General features: G+C 34.8%; 1 pseudogene; it reads left to right on the forward strand.

The window, feature by feature from the left end:
* Positions 1–16,410, forward strand: part of LOC123241699 — a 19,798-nt pseudogene extending 3,388 nt beyond the window's left edge.
* The last annotated feature ends 437 nt before the right edge of the window (positions 16,411–16,847 follow it).

The raw sequence follows: 16,847 nt of genomic DNA on the forward strand, positions 1-16,847 counted from the left end.
TATATATATATATATATATATATATATATAGCTTAGAATCAGCGAAAGGTTTCTTACCTAAAAAATGAGATCCAATTTCCTTTTTAAACTTGGCCATGAACTACTGTGAATGCAAATTATTTTTACAGAATAACAGATTTATAAAAATAATAATATAGTAGATAATGTACATTCAAATAAAGTACCAAAATCCCAAAATTCACAATAGCCCAGTTATTGACAATAGCAAACAAACCCATTATTATATAGGATTTACATGAGTTTATAGATAGCCACTTGCTGTGTGATATTTAAAAAATCTATACTTCTCAGAAATTCTACAGGGATAGCAAATCTTTCAACCTTGGCAATTGCTGATGAAACTCTATTTGGGTCTAAAACATCACCAAGAATTTTAGATCCTTCTGATGGGAAAGTAAATTAAAATAAAGATTTAAAATATCAAGCATATAGGAGCTCATTTTGGCTTCCTGTGTAATATATAAAAAGTTTGGGTAGGAACTACTGTTTGGTTTTCTACCTCCTTTCTTTATAATATGCATATATATGTATATTATAAAACCTATCATCCATTCAGAAGGTACTATAAAATCCTAAAATCAATTTTAAAGACCTCTCATTAAATTAAATTTTAGATTTTTAAATCATCATATTCTTCAAAAGTTGTATACAATTGTCAAGATAGAATAAAAATAGTTAAGGCAACATGTGACCCCGATAGTTAAGATGACAAATCCAGGATACATAAGACTTATGGGTTTTTACAATGATATGTTGTTCAGTAAAATCATAGGGAAATGGTACAGATAAAGAATCTTATATTAGAATAGATATTAATTAAATTAATACAGATAAACTTAAAAAAATTTAAACCTTAAAGAAATCAGCAAATACAATAAACAAATGGCCAGTTACAAGCAGAGTAGTCAAAAATCCTTTTTACCAATCCCAATAGGCTTGTTTACTATCTTGAGGGGAAAAGCTGAAAATAATTAGGAAGCAATAAACTTTCAGATCTCTTTTTAAGGTCATTTCCCCTCCCCCAGTATTTTCATCCATTCAGATTTAATTTGTCAGAGCTCTGAATTTTGTCATAGTGAGAGAGAGTTCTACACAGAGCATAGTGTGCATGACCCTCATAATGGGTAAGGGTAAACCAAAAAACCAAAGGGGTGTGAGGAGATGAATTTCTCCCATGAATCAAGCTCTCAACTGCAAGGTTGATTGAATAATCAGCACAAAAAAAACCCTGGAAAATAATTAAGCAGATCCAATCTGCACTTTGTAACTTTATCAACTCAAACTGTTGTTTCAGAGGCCCAAAGAGAGACAGTAGGAGAGGGAAGGAGGAGATTTTGTTTCTTCCCTCACATCAGTTATGAGGTAGTTATGATGTAGTTGCAAGAGTTACTCTTTGAGAAGGATATATCTCATTCAGAATTTACGGTCAGTTGAGAGAATTCAAGGTACCATTGAAAGAGTAGAAACATCCTCCAGCAGACACGGAAATTACCCAAGGCCAGTATTAGCTTCAAGAAGTAAGATTTTGGGTAGCAAAGAATTGACTATTGACTCTAAAAGAGAGATAGTCCTGACAATATAAATTCAAGCTACAAGAAAGAGCAAAGCCTAGTATTAAACACTCTGCATCCCCCATCAGCAGTAATGCTATGGGTCTCAGAAAATGTTAGATGACTCTACAAGAAGAAAAAGTCTTTGAAGTTTTGGAGAAAGAAATAGCATGCATAACTCATCAGTTTGTGCCCATTTTTACTAAAGAAGTTAAGAATATTAGCAGGATAGTTTCTGGGATGTAAGGTTTTCATAGATATTGTTCTTACTATGCCATCTTAACAAATATCTTTGTTAAACCCTAATTGTATCTACTGGTTGATTGTGATTGGGAAGCACACCTGGAAAGGTTATTATTTTTCCATAACATTTGGAACCTCAATTCACATATTACAATTTGGAGTGTGGGAGTAGTAACTGCCTGCTATGAACCAAAGCTTCAAATGTAAATTGGGAAAATAGCCCAGAGTGGGCACTGCCCTATAAATATAAATCAATATTTTGAATAATGCTAGTCTAGGAGACAAAGATCTTCACATAATGAATGCAACATCAACCACAAAAACTGACTAGTTCATCTTATTTTAGTTTGAGATGGAATTTGGTAAGCTTCTCAATTATATTTCTAGGAGAATATATGTGGGGATACTACTTACATTTAGTATGAAAGATGCAGAAAATAAAACAGCTACACTGAAGGTAATTAAAGTTTGTAGATACTCTGGATATTTTTATTTTTGACTAGTTGACTGAAAAGATTTCTTTTTTCAAGATAACAATGCCATAAAAACTATAAATGATTACATATACTTCCATTAGAGACATTATTAAAAGTGTGCTACTTTGAGACTGGCAACTTCTTGGATTTTCCAAATAACTTCTGTGATTGCGCATAAGCTTTGGTAACTTGCCAACAATGCACAGAGGACATCATTATTGGGACACCTAGAGGGATTTCACAGGAAAGGTAATATAATCATCATAAAATGAGAACAGTGCTTGTAGAAGACTGAGATCATCCTAGTGGCAGACATCACTGGTATCTTTATTTTGAATTCACAAGGCACCTTGAAGTGCCAAGAGGGATACCTTTCAGAGGATCTTAGGTTATATTGTCTCTAGGGTTACATCTCAAAGGATCATAGCTGTATTGGCTTGATCCCTCACCCAGGAACCTGAGACTTCATTAGACACTCCAACTGACTGGCTTATTATCTTCTTAAAAGCATACTAGAAGGGCAGCTGGGTAGCTCAGTGGAGTGAGAGTCAGGCCTAGAGACAGGAGGTCCTAGGTTCAAACCCGGCCTCAGCCACTTCCCAGCTGTGTGACCCTGGGCAGGTCACTTGACCCCCATTGCCCACCCTTACCACTCTTTCACCTATGAGACAATATACCGAAAGTACAAGGGTTTAAAAAAAAAAGCATACTAGATATGAAGTAGCTAGAGAGAATTTTCTTAAAAGAAAATCAACAAGTAGGTGATAGGAAAGATATAGTAGTCCAATTTCCCGTAGCAAGAGTATTCTGTAGTATCACTTAAAATCTTTCGGGAAGGTTTGATTCCTAGGTTGAAGTTTACTATACTGGCTGCTCAACCATTAGCTTTTGAGAGGTGCTTTTGGGAAATCCACTGTACTATCTCCTTCTAGTCCAGATTCCCACTGGCATGATGAGAGGTTCTGACTTTGTCTGGGTTAAATTCTGTCTGAATGAATTAACAACAATAATAATTGTATTGATATCTTCTTTGTGTGAAGTTCCCTGAATGATGGGGAAAAATATAAAATGCAATCCTGTCTTAATGAAACATAATTAAATTACAGAATTAAAACAATGATTGATATCTAATACAAGTAAATATAATTCTCTCTCCCTTCTTGCTCTTGCCCTTCCTGTTTTCCCCTCTTTTCTTTGATAGGTAAGTGATTATGTCTCTTTTACTCACACTTTCATTTTAAATCTCACCTTATATCTACAAGTTCCTTCCCTAATGTCCATAAATATTTCTTCTATGTTTAAAATAATACAAAACTCTTGCTTGACCCTACTATTTCTCAAACTACTACCCTTTATCTCTCCTTCTAAGAATTGCTAAATTCTTATTTTCTATAATCATTGCTGGATGCAATTCCTCTTTATTCACTTCTTAACCCATTTCAATCTGCTTCCCAATTCCACCTCTTGATTGAAACTGCCATGTAAAAGGTTACCAAAGATATATTAATGGCCATTTGTGATGTGTTTTTTTTCTCAGTCCTCAAATTCCTCAATTTTTCTGATGCTGTCAAACACCTTACCTTTCTATCTCCTTTCTTTTCTCTTGGCTCCCATGACACTAGACTCTCTTGGTTTTCCTTCAGGCTCACTCATGTTTTTTCTCAGGCTATTTTTTTTTAAATTAGAGAATCATCCATCACTCCCTCCCCTATAGATGGATAAGCACTTGCCTCAGTCCTAGGTCTCAGTCTTCTCTTTATCTATACTATCTCTGTTGATGATCACATCTATTCTCTCTGTTGGTTTAGTAAGCTTCTTTATGCATGGCTCCCAAATTCATACCTAGCTCCAGAAGTCCAGTCTTAAATTTCCAACTAATGGCTTATTGAACATATTTCTTCAACATCTCAAATTCAACATATCTCAAATGGGCTTCCTCATCTTTTTCTCTAACCCTATCCCTTCTTGTTACTTTGCTAGTTCTATTGAAATCCTTCAAATTACCCTCAGACTCATCTCTGATTTTTCATTTCTACTCAACAGACATTTATTAAGCACTGATTGTGCAGTGTATTTGATACTTTAGGTATAAAGACAAAAGCAAAACAATTTGTGGCTTTAAGGAGCTTATCTTGTATTGGAAGAACACAACAAAGAAGTTGTGACTCCCCCTAGAGCAGGGCCATTCTGTTTTGTATCATGGAGCCCTGTAATTCTCTGGTGAAACCTGCAATTTGCTTTTGAGAATAATGTTTTTAAATACATAAAATCAAGTATAGTGGATTACAAGGGAAATTGACAAAAATAGCCATCAAAATATTTTGCAAAAACAAATTCAGGGACTTGAGTTAGGGAACCTATGTTCCTGGGGAAGTTAATGAACTGTTTGAGTACTTTATGTGCTTTATATAACTGTTTATAGGAACTTTGGTTTTCTATTTGGCCTTTGCATGTCCTATGGAATGGCATAAAATTTTCCCTGCAACCTATATCTATCCACTTAGTATTTTGAGTGATTTTGTAGGAGCTGGGTATCTCTTTTACTGACCTTTGGGGAAATCTACCTAAGAGTTATAACCTAAGTATATTAGAAATTTTTCCTGGAACAGATTGGGGCAAGCCCTCAGGACTGGACCTAGTCCATGTGAATTTTGGGGGATTACAAAGCAATATTTTATACATGGAAACAAAAAATGTTAAAGAGAATAATAAGACCAAATTTATGAAATGCTATAAAAACACTCTTCAGAAGAAAATGTCTATTTCAGAAAAGAAAATTTAAAAAGTGGAAAAAGATAATTGGTAAAATGAGCATATAGTTTTCAAAATGGGAAATTGACAAATTGATAAACCCAAAACTAGCACAAAAAAGTCATCTTGAAAATCAAAACAGTTGGAATATTATAGGCCATAAGAAATGACAACATTGACAATTCCAAAATAAACTGGGAAGACGTCTATGAACTAATGTAGAGTAAAGTAGGCTGAACTAAGAAATAATTTATATAGTAGAGGGTGGAGGATCATAGAGAAAGGCAACTGTGAAAGTCATTAAAACTCTTATCAATGCAATGATAAACTATGACTCAAGAGGACTAAGAAGTAAAATGCCACCAAAGAGCCCAATTTTGTACTTGAATAGATTGTATAAACAAGACATAGAACCAAAATAACATAGTAACTCAGTTTTTGATAAATCCAACATAACACAAATACGCAGTGAATGGACTTCTTTTTTAATAAGAGTTATCTAAAATTGAAAGGTCTCAACTAATTCAGCTGTGATTTGGGGAAGAATTCAAGACAAGAAGTAGAGCTGATTTATGGTGATAAAATATATAATTTTATCATTTGAAATTGTGGCATCTGCACAAATAAAAATCAATACAATTAGAATAAGAAGAGAAACCGTGAGAAAAAAACTTTGATTTTATATCTCTAATAAAAGTCTCAAGCTAAAATATACAGGGAATTGTCACAAATCTATAAGAATGAGTCATTACTTTAAAGTTTAGTGGTCAAAGGGTACAAACCTTATCATCAATATTTTTACTACTGGGCACATCTCAGGGAAGTCAATTATAAAAAGAAATATTCCATATTACCCTAAGACTATCTAGGTATTAATCCAAATGCTTTGGACATAGCTGAAAACCAGAAAAAATATACATAAATGTCAAATGGAAAATGAATTGTGGCATTATGTGGCATATGAATGCACTGAAATATTATAAGGAGTGATGTATATGAGGAATTCAGAAAAAATATGAGAAGGCTTGCATGAAGAAAGAGTGAAGAAAGCAGAACAAGGAGAACAATACAATGACTATAACAATGTAAGTTGAGACAATGCTAAAGAACAACATAAATCAGATCAAATGCAATAGTCAACATGGGATCCAAGTGACAGGTGATAGAGCACATTTCCTCTAAGTTGAGAGGTGATGAACTTTGTGTGATGGATGGTGTGTCATTAGCTGACACTGCTACTATTCTAGTACAAACCCTCATTATCCCACCCCTATACAACTGCAATAGCCCATTAGTTAGTCTCCCTGACTCAAGTCTCTCCCCACTCCAGTCCATCCTCTACTTAGCCATTTAGCTGTCAAATTAATCAAACTAAGCTTCCTGAAGCAAAGATCTGATCATGTCATCCCTTCTCCCTTTCCCCTTAGCCCCATTCAGTAAGCTCTAGTGACTTCCTATGACCTCTGAGACAAAATATAAAACCCTAAGTTTGGCATTCAAAGTCCTTCACAATCTATCCCTTTCACCTTACTCTTTACCAAGTGCTCTACATCTTGGGATTCCTTCTTGTTCTTTGCACAAGATGCTCCATATCCTAAATCCATGCCTGTTTCTCATACCTGGAAAACTTTCCCAACCTCATGAATACCTCCTGATTTCCCTGATTTGCTTTAAGTTCCAGCTATAACCTCATCTTCTTTGGGAAGCTTTTCCCAAGGCACTGAACACTAGTGCCTTCCCTCTATGCTTATCTGCAATTTGTCCTGTATATAAATTGTTTATACGTAGTTGTTTTCAGATTGTTTGTCTAATTAGATTGTAAGAAGAGATTTATATGTTCCATTTCTTTGTATTCCCAACACTTAGCACAGTACTTGGAGCACAGTAGGTGCTTACTGATGGATTAATTGGAAGATTTAAAAAAACAACATACTTCTTTTTTAAAAACTCATAGCTAAATCTCTTGAAAAAAGCTATCTATACTCAATGTCTTCACTTTCTCTCACTCTCTCTCTTATAAGTCCTTTTCAGCCTTGTTTCTGACCTGGTCATTCCAATGAAACTACTATCTTTAAAGTAACCAGTGATAAAGGCAGAGTCAAAAAACAACAGCAAAATGGAGTAGGAGACTCTCCCACTGAATATAATCTGAAAGGTGGCAGAGAGAGTCAATTTTCACTGGATAAGGGGGGAACCAGAAGCCAAACTGCAAGGAGGAGTGCTGGTTGACCAATACTCATCCACCCCAACCCCACCCCATTGTGCCAGGTTCTTAGCCTGGGCATAGCCTAACTTCAGGATCCTTTTGAGGAAAATAGATGCAGGACAGATAATTTAAGAATTATTTGACTACCTGAAAATCATGATTTAAAAAACCTAGACATCATATTATAAGAAATAATAAAAAAAACTGCCCTGATAATTTTGAACAAAAGAGTAAAATAGAAATTTAAAAAACCCACAGATCACCTCGTGCAATAAATTCTCAAATAACAGCTCCCAGAAATGTTATATCCAAGTTCAAGAACTCCCAAGCCAAGGAGAAATACTGCAAAATTTAAATATCATGGACCCCCAGTAAGAATTACATAGGATCTCTCAGCTTCCACACTAAAAAACCAGAAGCTTGGAATATGATATTCTGGAAGGTAAGGGAAGTGGGTTTACAACTAAGAATCACCTATTCATCAAAACTGACTATATTGTTTCAGGGGAAAGCATGGCCATTTAATAAAATAGAAGAAAAGACCAGACTTAAACAGAAAATCAGATGTCCAAATACAAAATTCAAGAGAAGCATAAAAAGGTAAATAAGAATGAGAAAAAAATGTAAGGACTTCAATAAAGTCAAATTGTTTATATTCCTATATGGAAAGATAATATCTGTAACTCTTAAAAATTCTTATCCTGGGGACAACTGGGTAGCTCAGTGGATTGAAAGCCAGGCCTAGAGATGGGAGGTCCTAGGTTCAAATCTTGCCTCAGACACTTCCTAGCTGTGTGTAAGAGGGAAAACTTAGATATTATATAGATATAGACATAGATATAGATATTTATTTTAAGGTGTGGTTGCCGGGAATCAATCAAATTCAGATTGATTCTATAATTAAAATAGACCCAAGTCAGGATGGGTTTTATGGTAGTTTATTTACAATTTCAGAAGGTAGGGAAATAGAGAGGCTGGCCCGGACCGGTAGAGGTCTGGACCAAGAGAGGGTTAAAAGACTAATTTAACTAGGCTACCAGTCACAAGGCCTTAGCAATTAGAGAGGCAAAAAAGCCTTTTTGAGGTAAAGACTCTAGAAACACCAAGGTAGGCTAGAGGGAGCCAGCCTAACTTACCCACGTGACAATTCAGAGGGGAAGCTGCCTGAGGTCTCAGCAGAGATCCTTCAGCACCAAGTTCAAAGAGCCTACCGCCTCAACAGGAAGTTACCATCATATTTGAAGGATAGCATCTTTTCATCACTTCCTGGAGGTCCACCTCTAATTTAAGTGGACAAATGGCAGCCTCAACATTGTTTTGGACTGCCCAAAGGGCAGTCCCTTGTTCTTGATTTGTTACTTATTGCCACATGTTGGTAACTCATCTCCCCTCCCCACTAAGGGAGGTGGGGATGACATTATCTCTGGTGACTAGAGTTTTAACTATGAATGGGGGGTGAGCTAATTCCATTTACACATGTGTGACCTAGGGCAAGTCACTTAACCCCCATTGCCTAGCCCTTACTGCTTTTCTGCCTTCTAAGATGGAAGGTAAGTATTTTTTAAAAATTGTTATTATCACCATAGTACTTAGAAGAAGTATACATAGACAGTGAGTGTGGTAGAAAGCTGTTTATGATGATACACTTTAAAAATCTTGGAGTGAAAAAGGATTGCACTAAGAAAAATGAGAAGAGATAAGTAAAATAGGGTCAATTATATTACATAAAGAGGTGTGTACTTGTGCATGGGGGGAATTATTACAGTGGAAGGGAGGATGAGTATGGATAATAGGTGATTATTTAATTAAATTAAACTAAGTTAAACATTATTCTCATTAGAATTGACTCAGAGAGGGAAGACCAGATACACTGGGGTACAGAATTCTATCTTACCCTATATGGAAGTAGGAGGAAAATAAGAAAGGGGGTGGTGGAAAGGGGAATAATTTAAGGGAGGAAGAATGAGGGGAGTGATTAAAAGCAAAACACTGGTGTGGAGGGAAGGAGTAAAAGGAGAGAGAAAAAGATTAAAAGAGGAAAACAAGATGGAAGGGAATACACAGATGGTAATCATAACTGTGAATGTAAATGGAATGAACTCACCCATAAAATGGAAGCAGATAGCAAAGTGTGGATTAAAAACCAGATGTTGTTTACAAGAAATACATTTGAGGCAGGCAGACACACACAGAATAAATGTAAAGGGCTGGAGGAGAATCTACTGGGCTTCAAATGAGGCAAAAAAGCAGGGTTAGCAATCATGATCTCAGTCAAAGCTAAAGAAAAAATAGATATGATTAAAAGAGATAAGGAAGGTAATTATAACCTTGATAAAAGGTTGCATAGACAATGAAGTAATATTAGTACTTAATAGATATGCACCAAATGGTATGACATCCAGATTTTTAAAGGAAAAACTAAAGGAGCTTAAGGAGGAAATAGATACTAAAGCTATAATAGTGGGGGACTTCAATAACTAGATAAATTTAACCAAAAAAAATGAGTAAGAAAGAAGTAAAGGAAGTGAATAACATTTTAGAAAAGTTAGACTTATTTGATATCTGGAGAAAATTGAATATGGATAAAAAAGAATATACTTTATTTTCAGCAGGACATGGTACATGTACAAAAATTGACCATGTTCTAGGGCATAAAAATCTTCACAACCAAATGCAGAAAAGCAGAAATAATAAATATAGCTTTTTAAGATCATGATGCAATAAAATTATAATCAATAAGGATTCCTGCAAAGCAAATTAAAAATTAACTGGAAACTAAATAACTTAATTCTTCAAAACAAGTGGGTCAAAGAACAAATCATAGGAACAATCACTGATTTCTCTTCAATGAATGTCTCAACGAAGAGACAACATATCAAAATTTATGGAATACAGCCAAAGCAATACTGAAGGGGAAATATATATCCCTGAAGACTTAAACCAATAAAATAGAGGAAAAGCAAATCAATTGTATGAATTGGGAATACAAAAAAAAAAATTAGAGAAATAACAAATTAAAGTCCCCAATTAAAGACTAAATTGGAAATCCTAAAAAACAAAGGAGAAATCAATAAAATTGAAAGAGAACTATTTAATTCATAAATAAGAGCTGGTTCTGTGAAAAAAACAGATTAAGTAGAAAAAACATTGGTTAATTTTATTTAAAAAATGAAAAAGAGAATCAAATTACTAGTATCAAAGATGAAAAGAGTCATTTCACATTTAATGAAGAGAAAAATAAAACAATCATTAGGAGCTACTTTGCCCAATTATATGACCCTAGATCTAGGTGAAATGGATGAATCTTTACAAAAATATAAATTGACAAGATTAACAAAAGAGGAATTAGGATCCATAAATAATCCCATCTCAGAAAAAGAAATTGAACAAGCCATCCATGAACTCCATAAGAAAAAATCCTCAGGGACAGATAGATTTACAATAAATCCTATCAAATATTTAAAGAACGTTTTATCCCAATAATATGCAAACTATTTCGTAAAATAAGCAAACAAGGAGTCCTACTAAATTCTTTTTATAACACAAATATGGTGTTGATACCTAATCCAGGAAGACCAAAAACAGAGAAGGAAAATTAGAGAAAATTAATTAACATTGGTGCGAAAATCTTAAATAAAATATTAGCAAGGATATTGCAATCAAAAGGATTATTCATGGCCTCAGACACTTCCCAGCTGTGTGACCCTTGGCAAGTCACTTGACCACCATTGCCTACCCTTACCACTCTTCTGCCTTGGAGCCAATAACACAGTATTGACTCCAAGACAGAAGGTAAGGGTTTAAAAAAAAAAAAAAAGGATTATTCACTATAACCTAGTGAGATTTATACCAGGAAGGCAAGGCTTGTTTAATATTAAGAAAATTAGCAGCTTAATTGACCTGATTGAACAGAAACCACATGATTATCTCAATAGATACAGAAAAAGCCTTTGACAAAATACACCAATTCCTATTAAAAATACTAGGAAACAGAGGAATAAAATGATCTTTCCATAAAATAATAAATAGTATTTATTTAAAACCATCAACCAATATCCTCTGCAGTAAGGTTAAGTTAGAAGCCTTCCAAATAATATCAGGAATAAGAACTCACTCTTTAACAAAAACTGCTAACAAAAAAAATTGGAAAACAGCATGGCAAAAATTAAGTCAAGATCAATATCTCAAACCCTATACATATATTTATGTATATATGGTCAAAATTGGCATATCATTTAGGTATAAATAGTGATACAACATGTAACTTAGGGGAACATAGAATAGTTGACCTGTCAAATCTTTGGAGAAAGGAAGAATTTATAGCTACACAAGAGATAGAGAACATTACAAGTTGTAATATGAATAATTTTGATTATATTAAATTTAAAAAGCTCTTGCATAAACAAACCTAATGTAACCAAGATTTAGAAGGGAAACAACAAGCTAGGAAAAAAAATTTATAACCTTTCTCTGAGAAAGATCTAATTTCTCAGATTTATAGAAAACTATCAAATTTATAAAATACAAGCCATTCTCCAGATGACAAATGGTCAAAGGATAGGAACAAGAAATTTTCAGATGAATAAATAAATGTCATCAATAATCATATGAAAAAATACTCTAAATCACTCTTGACTAGAGAAATGCAAATTAAAACAATGCTGAGGTACCACCTCCTACCTATCAGATACCGATCAATATGACAGTTAAGAAAAGTGATAAATGTTGGAGAGGATGTGGCAAAATTGGAATATTAATGCATTGTTGAGGAAATTGTAAATTGATGCAACCATTCTGGAAGGCAATTTGGAACTATTCCCAAATGACTATAAAACAATGCATACCCTTTAATTTATGAAGAGATGGATGTATGGAATCCCTGAAAAACTACAGGGTCAGCCTCAACCACAATTCCAGGGGACCCCCCCTGGAGAACTTTGGGTGAAGGGGCTGTTGAGAAGGGTTGAAACAGTTGCTTTGTGGGGGTTGAGGTGAGCAGACTCACTGCTTACTGCTCCTGACTTGGGGGGTTCACCTGAGTGGCCACTGTTGCAAAGCCATCGTGGTTTCTACACAAGGGTTAGCTTGTTTAATAGGGTTGGTCTTTACCAAATTCAATACAACAAATATTTAGTGATTTAGAGAGTAAAAATATTCGTTAATAGCAGGAGATTCAGTTCATTTAAGTGCCCTTCACCCCCTCCTGTGGGGGGGGGAAGGGCAGCTTCAACCTAACAGATCAGGGTCACCTTTTCTTTATCCTAATTACCTCCTCTAGTTTTCCTTTTACTTCTTAATATAAGCTTTACCTTCAAAATCTGTGCCTGAGAATTATTTGGGGAAATATTCACTGCTCAAGTCTGGTCATCTAGTTTGAATCCTGTCAGCTGCTAGTTTTAAGAAGAACATTTATCTCAGTCCTCAACAGTTAGATAACTAGCTTCTACTTATCCCTTTATCAGACCTGTGGGGAATATAAGTTAAAGAAAGGGAACATCATTCGAGTTTAGCCACAACAGAAACTTACCAGAAGTATCTCAGTCAGTCTCCATTTTCCAACTGAAACTTCAACTGCTTAGGGGGGAGGGGTTTGAGATCCAGGAGTGTCTAACCCCCTCCTTTCTCACTGAAGCCTGTCAATCAGTGTCTGTGACTTGAAAGTTTACTGGCCCTGACACATTTATCTGCTTCTCCAAAATATCTGTTATTATCATCATAACACCTGTAATACCACTACTGAATCTGTATCCCAAAAAGATGATAAAAAAGAGGAAAGGACCTATTTGTACAAAAATATTTATAGCAACTCTTTTTGTGGTGGCAAAGAATTAGAAATTGAGGGAATGACCATCAACTGAAGAACAGCTGAACAAATTATGGTACATGTTGGTGATGGAATACTATTGTGCTATAAAAAATGATAAGCAAGATGATTTCAGAAAACATTGGAAAGATCTATATGAACCAATGCAGAGTGAAATAAACAGAACTGGGAGAACATTTTATACCATAATAGCAATTTTACATGATGATCAACTGTGAAAACTTGGCTACTTTCATCAATGTAATGATCTGGGAAAATTCCAAAAGATTTATGATGGGAAATGCTAGCCACTTCCAGAGAAAGAACTGTTGGTATCAGATGGATGTGGATTAAAGCATATTATCTTTCACATCAGTGTGTTTATGTTTTTATTTTGGAGTTTGGGTTTTGTATAAGTGTGCTCTTACAACAATGACTAATATGGAAGTATGTTTAGCACAACAATGAAAATAAAATTTAAAAAAGCACCTCCTAAAACCCCACAAAGACATTTACTGTTTACAATTCTTAGCCATCACAAAAAATTCCACTAAAAATATTTTAGAATATACACAGATTTTCCTATTTTTTGATGACTTCCATTGGATATAGGCTCAGTAATGAAATCTCTGGTTCAAAAAGAATGAACATTTTCATTTTTTTTTTGCACAATTACAAATGGCTTTTCAAAATGATTTCTTCAGATCTCAGATCCATTAACAATGCATTGTTATCTTTTTGGCTATCTTTTTACAATCCCTCCAACACTGAATATGACGGGGTTTGTGTTATCTTTGCTAATTTGTAAGTTGTAAGGTGGCACATTAGGGTTGTGATGAGCATTTCTCTTACTATCAGTAACCTGAAGCATTCTTTCTTGTGACTGTAAATAGTAATTCTTTTGGGAACTGTTTATTCATAACTTTGATGACTTATCTACTGAGGAATAGTTATTCATCATAGAGCTAATAAGAGTCTGAGACCAGATTTGAATTCATGAATATGAGACTTCTTGATTACAAGCCCAATACTCTTTCCATTGTGCTGCCTAACTCCCCTCCAAGTAACTACAAAATGTATAATATTTTTATCATAAAAATATTATAAAAATTATAAAAATAGATAAAATATATGAGGACTGATGTAGCAAAGCACACATAAAATTATATAGATTCAATTACAAAATGTTCCATAAACAATTTAAATATCTGGCAGAATAATATAATAAAAATGACATTTTATCCCCATTTTTCTCAGTTTCCTCATCTGTAAAATGGGCTGGAAAAGTTAATGGCAAACCACTCCAGGATTTTTGCCAATAAAACCACAAAATGAGGTTACAAAGAGTTGTACATAACAGAAAAATGACTGAATAGCAACAAGTCACTTGGAATGGGATTTCCACTTTTTGTATTTTATTATTATTATATAGAAATGCTGATAATTTTTGAGGATTTATTTTATAACTTTTAACTTTTTTTTTAAACCCTTGAACTTCGGTGTATTGTCTCATAGGTGGAAGATTGGTAAGGGTGGGCAGTGGGGGTCAAGTGACTTGCCCAGGGTCACACAGCTGGGAAGTGGCTGAGGCCGGGTTTGAACCTAGGACCTCCTGTCTCTAGGCCTGACTCTCACTCCACTGAGCTACCCAGCTGCCCCTATAACTTTTAACTTTGCTAAAGTTATTATTTCAATTAGTATCTTTGATAATTCCCTAGATTTTCCAAATATATTATAATATTATCAGCCAATAGAAATAGTTTTTATCTATTCTTTACCTCTTTTTACACTTTTAATTTCTTTCTCTTTTTTTATTGCTGTTGCTAGCATTTCCAGAACCTTATCAAATAATAGTGAGGAGAATGGGCATCAGTAATTTACATCCAAATTTATTAGGAAAGATTCTATTGTATACCTTTTGCATATGATGCTTGCTTTTGGTTTTGGACAAATTGTTAAAAATAATCCTTAAAAAAGGTCCCTCCAGGCTTATACTCTGTAGGAATTTTACAACAAAATTTTAAAAAGTAGCATAATCCTATCATATGTTATGGAATAAAAAGAAATATGGTATGTCTAATCAAGAGGCTTGTACTGAGGGCTCCAGTATCATCTGGGTATTCAGGCAAGGAAGGCTACCTCTTTAGTACAAGATAATTTAGATCAGCCAGAGATTGAAAGAGCCTGGCTGAAAGGTTTATTCAACCTCCCTGCGGTTATTCTAAACTCTCTTGAGGAGAGGAGTAAAGAGCCCCTCCCTTCTGGAGCCACTCCCAGCGTACAGGAAGCAAAAGCTAGTTCACTTCCTGCCCAAGATGGATGCCTGGGTTTAGCCCTTAAGAAATAAAGGAAAGCTGTTCTTCCCTCTTCAGCCTTTACCCTAGTTGTTGGTACAATGAATCGCCAGAAGCTATTTGTATAAAGGTCAAAGGGGTTAATTGAAGCCAAGGGTAAGCTGAGGGTTATTGTTGTTTTTTTTAAATGATGATGAGTATGGTTTTAGAAAATCCTAAGAAGATTTAAAAGAGCTGATTCAAAGTGAAGTGAGCAGGAAGTATTCTCTGGCTTGTCTCTGTATGCCAGGCTCCAATGTGGTTTCTCTTTCAATAACTACTACAGAAATACTGTCATTGAAGCTGAGTTTGCAAACAAGGGATATCCTTCCAAGTTCAGGCAACAGGTACGACCACTGCTGGAGTGGCATAGTTCTTGGGACAGACATAAGAACAACAGAAGGAATGGTTGTTGCCAACAAGAACTGTTCAAAAATGCATTTCATATCTTCTAACATCTATTGTTGTGATTCTGGGACTGCAGCAGGCGCTGAGAAGACAACTCAACTAGCCCATCTCTCCTGACTTGGAACTCCGTTCCTTTTCTATGGGATGCCAACCCAGAGTTATTACTGCTAAACGAATGCTTAACAGATGTTTTTTAGATAGTGTTGGTTTTGAGAAGCGTAGATGTTATTGAACCTCACCTTACAGCATTTTCTCTCATGGATCTACTGATAAATTGCCTTTGGGTTCTGACTTTTGGGCAGCAATGGCTATATTTGAAGACAAATTTAAACCAGGCATGGAGAAGGAAGAAGCCAAAATGCTATTAATTGAGGTCATCTCAAGTGGGATCTTTAATGAGTTGGGATCTGGGAGCAACTTAGATCTCAAGTTGGATTGTCTTCACTCATTTGATATTCCCAACAAGAAGGTGACCAGTTTTGGCAGATACAAGTGTGAGAAAGGGACAACTACTATTACTGAGAAAGCTACTACCCTGGAAATTAAAATGCTGAGTGAAATAGTACAGTGGACATTTCCTAAAAAGTTTGTTCATCAACTCTGTTTGAATCAAAGTTGAATTCTGTTGAATTAACTCTGAATTCTGTTCAGAGTCTGTTGAATCTGAAGGTTTGGGGTTACTTCTAGTTCACTTTGTATAAGACAAACTCATTACTAAAGGACAAATGGTAATTGTGTAACCAAAAAAAGTGAAACAAACACAATAAGAACATTGTACATAGCAATAGCAATGTTGCTATTGCTGATAATATTGATGATAATTAACTCTGAAAGACTTAGCTACTTTGTTCAATGTTAATTCCAAAGGATTCTCTAGGAAAAATTCCATATACTTCAGAGATATAACTGAAGAACTCTGAATGGAGTGAAGCAAATTTTCTTTCACTTTATTTCATTTCTTTTTTTTAACACGTGGAAATATTTTTATATGATTTCATATGTATAATGGTTTTGTATTTCTTGTCTTTTCAGTGGGTTGAGAGGAACAGGAATGAG

The sequence above is a fragment of the Gracilinanus agilis genome, chromosome 3 (assembly GCF_016433145.1).
Source record: "Gracilinanus agilis isolate LMUSP501 chromosome 3, AgileGrace, whole genome shotgun sequence".
Classification (NCBI taxonomy): Eukaryota; Metazoa; Chordata; class Mammalia; order Didelphimorphia; family Didelphidae; genus Gracilinanus; species Gracilinanus agilis.